Consider the following 12,875-nt stretch of genomic DNA (forward strand, 5'->3'; position numbering starts at 1 on the left):
AAACTGACTTTTCAGGAAACAGGGAAAGCAGGGGTAGCAGCTGGACACTGTCACACTAGAAGCAGGGGTAGCTGCTGGACACTGTCGCACTAGAAGCAGGGGTAGCTGCTGGACACTGTAGCACCAGAAGCAGGGGTAGCTGCTGGACACTGTAGCACCAGAAGCAGGGGTAGCTGCTGGACACTGTAGCACCAGAAGCAGGGAGGCTGCTGGACACTGTAACAGGTACACCCAACATGAGAGGGGAACCAGAAAAGGAAGCCAGAGGATGTGGGAGCCAGGCTCCACTGGGACACACCTCTGCTTGGCATCAAATGTTGAGTTTATGCAAAAAGTCCTTTCACAGGTAGAAATCAGACAGGCACTAGACACAACAACAGCAAATGCAAGCTTATCCTGGAACTGGCATCCTCTCCTCTCAGGAGTGCAGAACCAAAGAAAGTACAGCCACATCACAAGCCGCAAGTCACATGTGTCTGTCCACACATCCTTTACCATGCTTGCAAGTTCCTGACACAAGTCTATAAACACAGAGGTTTTTCCCTCCTTTTGGCTCCATGGGAGGTGCTGACTTTCTCTTCGATATGTGGGAAGAGCTCACTTGTCAGAGCCTGTGTAACTCTAAAGAGCACTTACAAGTTCCAGAGGAAATAGAGGAAGGATGGAAAAAATAATGTTTCCAGGAGAAACCATTTTAACCTGAGCATCTCTAGCCCCTCCCTTCACAGACCACGTTACCAGTGGCTTTGCTATTCTTGAACAAATCCTCAAAAATGCATTAAGACCCATTCAAGTGTAAGTGTAGTTACAAACTATAGCTCTAACCCAGTGGAGAGATGAGGCCAGACAGGAAGCCTGGCTTGCCTGCCTGGTGAGGGTACAGAGGTGAGACTCACGTCTTCAGCTAACACGGACCCGCAACTACGCACACGAGCGTACACCCTGCAGGAAAGCAGTCTCCACGCAGAAGGGAAGCATCTTCTGAGGATGCTGGGCTGCTGCAGACAGACCGTGAAGCCAGGCAAAGTCGGAAGGGGTGAAGGGAGAAGCACAACAGTGGATGCAAAGGGTGAATTCTGTTCTGTCTTGCTTCGTTTCTGTTTTTCATTTCTGCGCTGCAAACTAAACCCAGGGCCTCGTGCATGTGCAACAGTGCTCGACAAATGAGGCGTCCCCGACCTCTCGGAGTGCTTATTCATATAAAAATTTAATGGCAGGTGAGGGAAGAGATTTGCTTTTTATAAAGACATTAACGTAAGAAGAATAAAAGAATAAAGAATGTGATATTAAAATGCACATCTGCACAGCAGCAGATTAACCCTAACCATCACCCGGCCCTGGAGCATCCGATCAAAGGGAAAGCACAAACAAGCAGACAAAGCAGAGCTCAGGCTGGAGCACAGAGGAGCCATGCTGAGGGGGACTCTCACCAGACAGTCAGTCTTGCAAGGCCAGGAATCCAAGCTTAGGGGCTGCGAATGGGCTGGGTACTCATCTACTGACAGAATGGGAGTATCAGCCCCAGGGCTCTGGCTGGAGAGTGAGGACGGTTAGATCAGGCATTAAGGGTGCTCGGGTCAGGTTAACCCCTCACAGCAAGTGCTCCTTAGTAGTAGTTTCTTATAATAGATGAAGCTCTAAAGCGCACATAATTCAGCTGCCTGGTGGACGGCTGTTAGCTCCTCCTCCGTGTCAGGCAGCAGTTGTCACTGCCCCAGAGTAAGAAGAGGGAACACCCTCAAGTCCCAGGAGAGCTGGGGACAAATGTCGGGCCTGTGGATCGACACTGAAGCCACTCCTGACGATCTATCAGCAACAGGCCTGCCACTCTCCCACAGACCCGCAGAGCTGTCAATCATGCAGCAGCTTCAGCAACCCTTCAGCTTCCATGGCCACAGCTGCTTTAAACAACTCACAGCTACTGTGAGAGAGGGCTCCCTCAGCCGCCCACACCTGGAAAGATTCCTTTCCAGTCCTGAGAATCACCACCACAGCTGTCACGGCCATAGTTTCAAGACAAAAAGCCCACACCAAACAAAGAGACCATAGTATGTTCTGTTCCTCCAAGGAGGAAAAATAATGAGAGACGTGACATGTGAAGTGGTGCGTGGAACTGCAGGAAGAGCTGAAAGAAAACACAACGGCCTTGCGTCAGCCAAGCGCACAGCAGGTCAGGAAGACAGAATGAGCAGTGATGGACGTCCAAAGAGGTGGAGAGAAGAAGGCTGGGAGCACAGAGCGAGTTCAAGCAGCCCAGAGTACGGGTGAACGACAGCCTTACCAAAACTGCAAAGACAAAATGAAAAGTCCAAAAGCTGTGGGATCCAAAAGGCCAAGCCCTGCAGAGGAAACACAAAATAGTGTAGAGTGCCCCACAGACTACTCACAGAAAACAGAATGTTTTAAATAATCCAGAAAAGGGACACATTGCACACCAAAGAATTAAAGTAGACTTCTTGCCAAAATCCACATGAGCCAAACGCCAATGATAAGGTGTCACATGTAACAGTTCATCCTGAGTCAACCTGAGCTGGAAACGCAGAGGAGACTAGTGTGTGCTTTGGAGTTGGGGAGGCACACCCCAGCCTGCAAGCACAGGCAGATGCTCCTTGGTCCCCATCCACCAAGAGGCGCTCCACCATGCATTCCTGCTACCAGGCTGGTGTGCAGCACCTGAGATCCACAGCAATGCCAACACTAAGCACACACTGAAACCATGAGTTTGTCACGGCGAATAAAAGCCCACGAATACTTAGGGGGAGACTATACAGCAGTATAGAATTCTTGAAGGAGTTATCTTCAAACAAACAAACAAACAAAAAAAAAAAAATGGGAAGAATTATCTGCCCAAATCTGCACTCAGCACACAGACATTTCCCCAGGAAGAAGAAAAATAAAACCAGACTGAGGCGTAGACCTCACAAACAGAACTAACAGAACTCAGAATGCCAGCATGGTGAACTTGGCAGACACAGCACTTTAAATGTAACTGGCTTTATAAGGCAAAAATAAAAATGCACTGTTGACTCACAGAATATAAAATCTGAAGATTGCAGAACTGCATACCAATACCACAGAAGATGAAATGACAATATTTCAGAAAGCAATTTTACTGTACATTAAAAATATGCAGTATAAGTTTAAAAGCATACTATAGACATCTGATTCACTTAATAGTTAGCAAAGATATAAGTCAGTCAGCCTATAATAGGCATAACATGAAATTATTAAGGAAAAAAAAACTCAAACGTAACTGTAAGGCAGGAAAAGGAGGGAAAGAGGCAGAATGTGAACCAGAATGCAGCACAGGGAACAACCAGTGAAATGGCATTCAGATTCGAGCGGGAGCTAAGTGCATGGTCACAAGTTTGACCAGCCGGGTCCGCTGTGGACTACAGAGTACACTGTAAGAGTCAGCACTTTATAAAGGAACGGAGACAAAATTAAAGGCTAAAGAGCTGACACCATGCAAGCACTTCTCAAGAGAAAGCTGAGATGGAAGATAAATATTAGAGGAATTAGACTTCAGATCAAAGTTAATCAGGAAGACACCACCACCCACAAACACATGTGCACCTAAACAGCATGCTCCAAAACACAGACAAAGGGAAATGCTTCTCTTAGTAGTGGATTAAATATGGAGGGGAAAAAAGTCAATAAATATATAGAAAGCAAACACTGTTATCAATGCCCTGATATAGCCAACATCCCTTGGGAGTGGACTCTACCCAACAAGGTCAGTCTAGGCCCTCAAGGACATACACAGCGTTCAAAGCCAGATGATATTCTGAGCCTGCACAAGTCTCAATTTGATTTTGAAAACTGACATCATACCAAAGGTCCTCACTACCCCAGCTGAAATATATTAAAAATCAATAAAGATGAAATTTGGCAAGTTATAAAATTACTCAAAAAAGACTTCTAAATAACTTATTATAAACTCTAAGGGAATCAGAAGCGTCGTGCAGTGAAGAAGCTAAAATGACAAGCTGCAGACGCCCCACAGAGTTCTGAAGGGACAACCACCCTAATTCTCTGCGCTCTGTTTAGAAAATAACACAGGATTCAACAAACAATCTAAGAATTCTCCTAAAAAGAAGTGTGAAAGCACGGGAAATTCGACCCAGAAGTCAGGGCCCCCAGATACGGAAGGGGGGGGGGCAGGAGAGAGACAGACAGAGAGAAACTAACTATAGATTGGCTCAAAGGTCACGAGGTCTGAGACGTCCTGGGATCTGCAGTCAGAGCACTAGCGACCTGGAGAGACCAAGTGCATAAACAGGCCGGAAGAGCCATCAGTGGGGAACAGGCATCTCCTCTGACATGGTAAGGTCACTCTACTCGGATTTCCCGTTATTGGCATGAGGCTCACTCTCACTGGGGAGGGCAACAGCAATGCTGTCCAAAAACAGCTTCAGACATGGCCAGAACACTGGACCATGTATCAGGGCATTCATGGCCCAGTCAACTTCACGTATGATGCTAAGCATCGAAGGTGCAGCCTTCACCAACCTGGCCCCTGTATGCGTTCTCCCAAGCCACACTTGGTCTCCCACACAACACGACCACCTTGCACAGAACCTGATGCACACTCACTCCTTCCCCAAAAGAAAAGGTGAAGTCCCAGAGTGAGGCTCAGTCTTCTGGCCCTCGGGCTCCAATAACTTACAATGATAGCACCAAAAAGACTTAACTACTGTGATGTGAAGTAAAAATATCTCATGCTACCCTGTGAGGCAAAAGAACAAGAAAGCAAGACAGCACTTTATGCGCATCACAGATTGGTAAGAAAATCCACAAGCAACCGCAGCCCCAGCCTGTCTGGCCCCTGCTCACAGGCTGTGCTGATGACTACCATCTTCACTGCCCATTCATCGTCCCTCTGCCATCAGCAACTGCTCCAACTGGCTGTGACTATTCACCTGCCAGGACCACCCTAAGCCCTGCTTCTGAAGCGCCAAGGCCATAACAGTGGCACTGAGCTTGGCACTGTGAAGAGCGACCCTAGAGATTCGCCTGGACCCTGGACTTTCTGTGCCTCCAGTGCAGAACAGCAGATCAGTTTCTCCTTGACAGGACTCACCCAGGCAGGTGCAGTCTCTCCTTTGACTACTGATTCAGAGGCAGGCGGAGTCACTTACTCCCAGAGTGACCAGCAGCAAGCCTTAGAATCTGGTAGCAGTGTTCCTCTTCTGGGAACTGAGACCTCCTAGGCCAGCAAGGACAAAATCATGGAAACAGGAAACAGAAGTCTTCCTAGTGGGTCACTAAAACAATAGCCAAGCTCGTCTCCATCTTTGATCTCTGGATGCTGTGAATCCTCACAAGGGGAGGAACAGTACCGCACAGTAGGTGCTAACAGAGAGTGGAGGCAGATTCCTGGGGAATCCTGCGTGGAGACTTCCGGGTTCAGTCACCAAACTGGCATTGTAACTGAGCCTGCAGAAGACCCCTCCACTATTCTACCAAGCCATCTGACTTTGGGAAGCATGGAAGATGGATAAGTGAACTCTGTAAGCTTGGGTGTGATTATGTCCTCCACCCAGAGCACAGCTGCTCTTAAAAGACCACTGGTTCCTCGGAAAGACTGGGGGAAACTGGAAGTATAAACTTTGACAGGTGTTTGAGGGACACTGCTGAAGGCGACCAGGCCTGCCCTTCACTTAGAAGCTGTGAACTGCCCATGTCTGGAACCGGCAGGAGCTGGGATGCACTCTTTATTATTCTGCTCACAACCTATCTCACCTGACCTGAAACTTTCTACTTATGCAGATCAATTCTTTATTCTACTTCTGGGAACACCAAAATCAATATGACGGGACCACAGGTCTACAGAAGTCAGACTATTCTACCTGCTTGGCTCCGCTGCGCATCCTGGTAGCCCCTCACATCTCATCTTTGGCAGCTAAGTGCTCTGGGTTCCCGTTCCCCAGTTCAGTGGCTGCAAGTCCCACTGTAAGTCCTGCCTTAAAATACACCACCAGAGTTCTTACAGGATGTCAGGGCTCCCCTAAAAAATGTATCCCAACAATTTCAGTGAGTAGGTCTTTTCTTCAGGCAGTGTTTCATGTAGCCCAGGCTGGCCTTGAACTCCCTATGTAGCCTAGGATAACCGAACCTTTGATCCTCCCACGTGCTATCACCCCCCACCTCAGTGAGTAAATCCTCAATGACGCACAGGCTCACGTTCTCACCTCCCTAACCCTATAGACCCCAACTTGGCCGTCACACCACAGCAGGTGCAGCATTCCCAACCTGCTCAGGAAACTGCATCTGGGGCCATGCTGCAGTTACCGTGGGGGGAGCAGGTGTAGTACCACAGCTCTGCCTAACTTCCCAAACTCAAGTGCAGAATCCCTGCATAACGCTAGCACGTCAAAGAATCTGGTCTGATCTGACTTTCTGCCCGTCAGCCACACCCTGCAGACCTGGTTATAGTTCCACCCGGCACACCTAAACCTTCTGTGTAAATTATGAAGCTCGCACAGCCCTTCAGAGCGCAGCACATCCTCACAGGGCATGCTCTGAACCTTACCTTTAGGGGCTGATGAAGCTTCGAGCTGCAGACCCAGAGACAGAGTGGCAAGAGGCTGTGAGCAGCCAGCATACCCAGCGTGAGGTTTCCTCGAGGGCACAAGAAATTAATTCCCCGGGAAGGACAAGGAGGTCACTCATTGCAATTTAGGGTTCAGTCTTCACCTACATCGGGGTTTCGTCCTATTTCCTAGTGTTGTGGGATAGTTCTCTAACTGTGCAAAGGTGTGTTGCAGTTGTTTAATTACATGGCGTCCTGGAAGACCCACGGCAGCAGTGCTAAGAGCTGAAAACTAAGAGAATGTAGAGCCCACAGGTTTGTATCCATTCCATCTTGACTAAAGGTCAGGGAGTACAAATAACAGAATGTCTTACTAGTCAAAGACCAGACAGCAGGATGTTTGACTTAGGGCACGGTTTCTAGGTGTTCTGAGAGGTAAGGAGGGAATTAAGCTTGTTTGTTCCTTGTATCACAGGAGGGAAGTCCTTTGTCCTCCCCTTTTGACTGGAGTAAATAACAACCATAAGTAATAAACTTGAGGCAGTTACAGTATTCACTGGAAGCCCTCCCGACTCTACCTTCTGTCTCTTGTCTGTTTCTTTCCTCAGTCCCCACGCCTCTATTCAGGAACCTAGGAACGAGTCGGCCGCCCCAACAAGTGAAGACTCAGCAAACCCCGCAGACAGGAGCTGTGCATCTCCACACCTTCAGCCTCCCACTATTAAAGGTTCAGACTCTCGAGAGCACGCAGATCCGACTATGTTCTCACCGAAGGTCTGACCTGCTAATAGTGTCTCTTTAAAAGAAAACAGACTTGTTCACCAAGAGAAACACATAAAGTACTTGCCTGCTCACATTTTTCCAAGATGATATAAAACGTATTCTAACCACTAATTTTCATTTCCCCTTGAATTAAAAATACCAGAATCCTCAGCACATATTTTTCATGTGATTCTGACTTTAGCATGAATCACCTGTAATTTTTTCACCTCCACACCTAGTAAGTAATTGAGCACCAACTCTAATAATACTCCCAACACACATAAACCAAGCCCAGGAGAGAAGAAGTCCTTTTTAGAAACACACCTTCCTATCTTAACTCTGACAACGCCCAATCCAAAATCAGCAGCTGGGCGTGGTCTTCATCACCTGACACCTTGGGGGTCAAGGTCCTACAGGCGTGCCAGCTGGCCCTGCTTCTCTACTGAGTCAATTAATGTAATTAAAGTCAAACAATGATACCTGCAGGGAGACAGAAATGACACTCATTTTTATTTGCTCAAGATCCTTTCCTTATGTATACAAATTTCTTAAATTCTGTGTAAATCTTCAGTTGGTGTTTTTATTATTTTATACTGAACCTTACGCAACTATAGGAGTCAAAGGAGGGGCACTGCCATGGTAATCAACAAGTAAAAACCTAGCCCCGGCTGAAGGGACAAGAAGGATACACCCGGGGGCCACCTAACTAGTGTCTTTTGTGAGAACAAGTCAGATACACAGTCCCTCTGCAGGATGGTGGCACTGGAGTTTCCAATGGCACTGCTTCCCCAGAGCTGTCAGCTTGGCTCTGCGAAGAAGGAAATGCATGCTGGGATACATCTCTCAACCCCATGGGCAGATTGCTTCCATCTCCCTCAGTTACAAAGGTGACCACACGAAAGGTCACTCACACACACACACACACACACACACACACACGCAGTGGACAGCCCCATCTCTCAACCCCATCGGCAGATCACTCCCATGTTCCTCAGTTACAAAGGTGACCACACGAGAGGTCACACGCATGCAGTGGACAGCCCCATCTCTCAACCCCATCAGCAGATCACTCCCATCTCCCTCAGTTACAAAGGTGACCACACGAAAGGTCACTCACACACACACACACACACACACACACACACGCAGTGGACAGCCCCATCTCTCAACCCCATCGGCAGATCACTCCCATGTTCCTCAGTTACAAAGGTGACCACACGAGAGGTCACACGCATGCAGTGGACAGCCCCATCTCTCAACCCCATCAGCAGATCACTCCCATCTCCCTCAGTTACAAAGGTGACCACACGAAAGGTCACTCACACACACACACACACACACACACACACACGCAGTGGACAGCCCCATCTCTCAACCCCATCGGCAGATCACTCCCATGTTCCTCAGTTACAAAGGTGACCACACGAGAGGTCACACGCATGCAGTGGACAGCCCCATCTCTCAACCCCATCAGCAGATCACTCCCATCTCCCTCAGTTACAAAGGTGACCACACGAAAGGTCACTCACACACACACACACACACACACACACACGCAGTGGACAGCCCCATCTCTCAACCCCATCGGCAGATCACTCCCATCTCCCTCAGTTACAAAGGTGACCACACGAGAGGTCACACGCATGCAGTGGACAGCCCCACCGTCACACCAAGGGTCTGCAGCAGCAGACTCGTCTGCACTGGTTTCAGTTAGGACACTGAGATGCGACAAGACAGTAACATTCTATCAAATGAGGAAAAGCAGATATCGTCAACCAAAGCAAAGAAATATACCAAACACACCTAGATGTATTCAACAAATCAAGAGGGAATATGGGCTCTGGTTGTCTGTTGTGGGGAAATTCCTTACATGGAAAATCCAACTTCCCTAAGCAGTATGTTCAGGCAAGGGACGCAATTCGATAAATGGTGTCTTTTGTTTGCTACTTTCCCTTTGGGCATAATGGCTGGCAATTCACACACCTGCAACATAGCAATATCTGTGTAAGCTAACTGGGTTATAGAGAACAGTGTGCCCTCCTAACTGGCGACACTCTTGTCTAGGATGCAGCGTTTATAGTTAACTGTGATTATACACCACCTCATCAGATCTACTTCTCACTCAGTCAGGGACGGAAACCACGTTTAGAGATTGCTCATACTCTGGAGCCACCCTGCTGAAGGCAGGAGCCAATCCTAGGTCTTATTCTGTGAACTCATCTCACAGCACTTAAGACAATAACTAATAATCCTAATAAGTGGTTTAATACACAAGGGAAACTTTCCCTATCTGAACTCGAGTAATCCACAAATGATGTCTTCCGCAAAGCTTCGAATACACACAGATGATAAAGAAAATGGAAGAATATAACTGGTGGAATCAACACTAAGAACAATTTGGGCCACGCAAATGTTACCCACAGCGGAAGGAGGAAGGCTGCTAGAGGCATTCCAGAAATAACACTTGAACAACACTGGCAAAAAGTGCCTGCCAACTTTCTACTAACTCAAACTCTACCAACAGCTTGTGATAACCAGGGAACATCGCTGCCAGGAAGGACAGAGGCTCTGAGACACTGTAGCCCCTTCTACCTTCACCCTGCTCTCCCCAGCACTGGAGACCTGAAAACCCAACAGGCTCAAAGCACAGGAACCCGGGAACTCTTCCGAAAGCCCACTCTCAGAAGCTGCCACTCCTGACCTGTCCAGCTGCTCCCTGGAAATGCTGCCCTGTGCTTATCGACATTTGATCTTACTCAGGTTGCCAGGACAGGATCAGCTCCGTCACAAACAAACAGCCAACCGTCTTAAAACTCAGGCGGCAACAGCTACACACAGGCAAACATATAAATATGAGAAGTGGAGGAATGACATGTTCACATGTTATTTCTAAAAGATCCAACATGCTCCTGAAAATCTACAAGGCCAAGTTTGTTCACAGAGCTGTACAGACAGACACTCAAGGTCCTGTGTGAGCACGCTGGAGAAAGACCTAGGACGGCCCTAAGACTCCACCTCTGGCTCTGCACAGTAGTAAATGAAGGCTAAGCATGAGTTACACATGCTCACCAGAGCACTATGGGCATGCACCATCCTGCAGAGACCCTTGGAAAAGGCTGGATGTATTAGTTCTATGCATTAATGGAAATAATTGTATGTGGCCAATAATCTATACAGACTTCAGTGACTGCACGTAAGACACAGAGCTGATCTCCAAAATAGACAAAGAACTCAAGAAATTGATCACCAAACAAATAATCCAATAAAAAAAAATGGGGTACATACCTAAACAGAGAACTCTCAACAGAGGAACCCAAAATGACACTTAAGGAAATGCTCAACATTTTAGGCATTAGAGAAATACAAATCAAAACAACTCTGAGATTCCATCTTACATCTGTTGGAATGGCCAAGATCAAAAATACTGATGACAACTTATGCTGGAGAGGATGTGGGGTAAAGGAAACATTCCTGCATTGCTGGTGGGAATGCAAACTGGGTACAGCCACTTTGGATATCAGTATGGCAATTTCTCAGAAAATTAGGAAACAATCTACCTCAAGACCCAGCATTACCACTTTTGGGTATATATATACCCAAAGGATGTACAATCATACCACAAGGACATGTGTTCAACTATGTTCATAGCAGCATTATTTGCCATTGCCAGAACCTGGAAACAACCTAAATGCCCCTCTACTGAAGAATAGATAAGGAAAATATGGTACCTTTACACAATGGAGTACTACACAGCAGAAAAAATAATGACATCTTGAAATTTGCGGGCAAATGGATCTAGAAAATATCATATTGAGTGAGGTAATCTAGACCCAGAAAGACAAATAGTGCATGTACTCACTCATAAGTGGCTTTTAGACATAAAGCAAAAAAAAAAAAAAAAAACCAGCCTACAATTTACAATCCCAAAGAACCTAGACAACAATGAGGACCCTAAGAGAGACATACATGGATCTAATCTACATGGGAAGTAGAAAAAGACAAGATCTCCTGAGTAAATTGGAAACGTGGGGACCTTGGAAGAGAGCAAAAGGGACAGGAGAGGAAAGGAGGAGAGTAGAGAAAAACATATACCTCAATAAAAACAAATTTTTAAAAACAGAAAAAATAAATAAATGAAAAGTCAATCAGTCCTGCTAAAGCAGGAGCTAAAATGCCAAAAGCTGACTAATGAACAGCAGCGTGGGCCACCCATCCTCACTCGCTGGAGTACTGAGTACCATACACAGCAGTCGCCATGGAAAACAGTGCTGAGAGGCTAACATGCACCTGCCACCTGGTCCAATATTCCTCCTCCATATTTAACCAAAGGAAATAAAAACAAATGTCTCTTAAGGATTAAATATGAATGTACCCCAAAATGGACTTTTATATCAGCTTCATTCCAAAATACAAAACTTAGAAACACCCTAAATGTCCACCAACTAGTGAGTGAGAACACGGTGGTCTACTCACATAAGGAAATACTACCTCCCCCCCTTTTAAAGGAGGCACCAAAATGGGTACACCAAGAATGCATCTGGTGAAAGGCTGTGGGAGCAAAGAGTGGCACTATATCATTCCACTTACACAATTCCAGAAAAGGAAACAATGGTCAGAGAATACAGTTGTAACTATCCAGGATGATGCCAACAAGCAAACTGGTGACGTCATGTGACCAGGTATCTGTCAGAGTGTATACAAAGACATACTAACTCAATTAGTGGAAGGTTCTCCCTAAACTAAAATGTGAAAAAAAAAATGTCCTTTGAGAAAATGTACAAACTCCAATTCAAATAAACTAAACCCACGTTACTGGAAACTGGAGTAAGAAAGGAGACACAGAAAGAAACCAAGCCCTTCAAATGTTTCCAAATCCAAAAGAAAAAAACCATTACAAAGACATGGATACATACGATACAGAGTGGCGTCACCAAAGTTTACACTGTACAAGAAATGAGAAAACTTAGTGAAGTTATAAGGAATAGGTTGCCAGTGGGCACTGTGACTGTGAAACTCAGAATTTACTTTTTCCTTTTTTCCATGAACAGAAACACCTCACCCACCTCAATCCATTCTTATTTGGCTTGTGTCAAGAAAGAGCCCCTTCAAAGTCTTCGTCATTCATAAAAATTCTATATACTTTACAAACCTGACTGTAGCTGGGTGTTCAACATAAAGTGCCCGACTAAACACATACCTGTCTGTCAGTTCGAGTTTGAGACAAGTTAATTAATGATCAGACAGAAAAGAACAACCACTGTTTCTTTGAAAGACTTCCTAAGCAGTTTCTTTTCCTGTGAAGTATTAAGATTAAAATTTTTCTTAAAGACTCAAAATTCCTGAGCTAAATACCCATTAAGACGATACATTTTTCCATTTCATAAAAGAGAGACGACTTAACTTTCTCGTTTTGTTTTATGTTTATTTCATGTGGATTATGCTGCTGCTAGGCAACCAATTCACATTTCCCAGCCCACAGAACTGCCTCCTAGCCATCCTGAGGGAGATACCAAACTTCCTCACCAGGCAATTCTCCACACACTATCACACTGCACCAAGGAGGTGCAGCAAGCAGGCC

The 12,875-nt window shown here is 46.2% G+C and overlaps 1 protein-coding gene across 1 annotated transcript in view; it reads right to left on the reverse strand.

Moving 5' to 3' along the window:
• The window catches only part of Ccdc91 (coiled-coil domain containing 91), a 194,140-nt gene that overhangs the window by 180,157 nt on the left and 1,108 nt on the right, over positions 1-12,875 (reverse strand). The gene's annotated exons all lie outside the window — the stretch shown is intronic.

The sequence above is a fragment of the Chionomys nivalis genome, chromosome 1 (genome assembly GCF_950005125.1).
Source record: "Chionomys nivalis chromosome 1, mChiNiv1.1, whole genome shotgun sequence".
In the NCBI taxonomy this organism is placed as follows: domain Eukaryota; kingdom Metazoa; phylum Chordata; class Mammalia; order Rodentia; family Cricetidae; genus Chionomys; species Chionomys nivalis.